Here is an 831-nt window from a genome sequence, read left to right as displayed (position 1 = left end):
GGCGGAGGGAAATGAATAGCTGTTATCAGAAAAGGGGAAGAAATGGATAATACTGAAAGTACATACTCAAAAATCCCCCAATAAAGATATCTGTTATTTTGGGAAAAAATGTTTTGGGATTTCCTCCATATGATTGTAGTTTAACTGTAAAAGCGTGCAAATCTTTCCCTTATCTGGATAGATATCATTTATAGGGGATAATAGTCTTAACATTTCCGCATTTTTACCCTTTCCTCTAAGTGGGACTGAGTCAATGAAGACGCTGCAAAAAAAGTAAACAGAAAGCTTAAAGTATCAATACGGTTATTTTTAATTTGAGTGCCCTCTTTAGACAAAGTAGCTGGGAGCGCTTTCATCAATCCATTTTTAATCGTGACCACACCCCGTGTAGGTGACATGAGTATTACCGTTTTGCCCTTGCGGTTGGGGAAATCGAGGCATGACACTCCTCCATTCAGCCTTCCGGGGGCATTTCGGAAGAGTCCAGCCTGCCTGATATCAGAGGGTCTCCTTCTTCCTCCGCTGCGCCTCTCGGAACCCTCATGTCCTTCGGCGTCGCAGAAGGAGAGCAGCTCAGGCTCCGCGGCAGCCTCGGGATTCGTCTTTCTCCGGGCGGCACCGGCCCCGCTCTCCCGCATCTTCCCCGGGAACGTCCAGCTGGACAAGGTCTGGAGTCTCTCCCGTCCTCTCCCCTCACCCCTCCCGCTGCCCTCCCTCTGGTCCACGACGTGCAGGAAGCCCCCAGCCCAGCGCCCTGCAGGGAGGTGCGGGCACATGTCGCCTAGGCGTCCAGCGGGAGGGGCGCCGGCGCCGCCGGAGGTGAGCGGCCCG

At 52.6% G+C, this 831-nt stretch overlaps 1 protein-coding gene across 1 annotated transcript in view; it reads left to right on the top strand.

Moving 5' to 3' along the window:
• The first annotated feature begins 597 nt into the window (after window positions 1-597).
• HECW2 (HECT, C2 and WW domain containing E3 ubiquitin protein ligase 2) overlaps window positions 598-831 on the top strand; it is a 435,976-nt gene continuing 435,742 nt past the window's right edge. The window contains exon 1 of the mRNA XM_010860869.1: window positions 598-666. The gene's annotated coding sequence lies outside the window, so the exon portion shown is untranslated. The remainder of the gene's footprint in view (window positions 667-831) is intronic.

Source organism: Bison bison, unplaced genomic scaffold (assembly GCF_000754665.1).
Source record: "Bison bison bison isolate TAMUID 2011002044 unplaced genomic scaffold, Bison_UMD1.0 scf7180017864471, whole genome shotgun sequence".
NCBI classification, from domain to species: domain Eukaryota; kingdom Metazoa; phylum Chordata; class Mammalia; order Artiodactyla; family Bovidae; genus Bison; species Bison bison.
The sequence above is the reverse complement of the archived record's forward strand: the minus strand, read 5'-3'. Positions and strand labels throughout refer to the sequence as shown.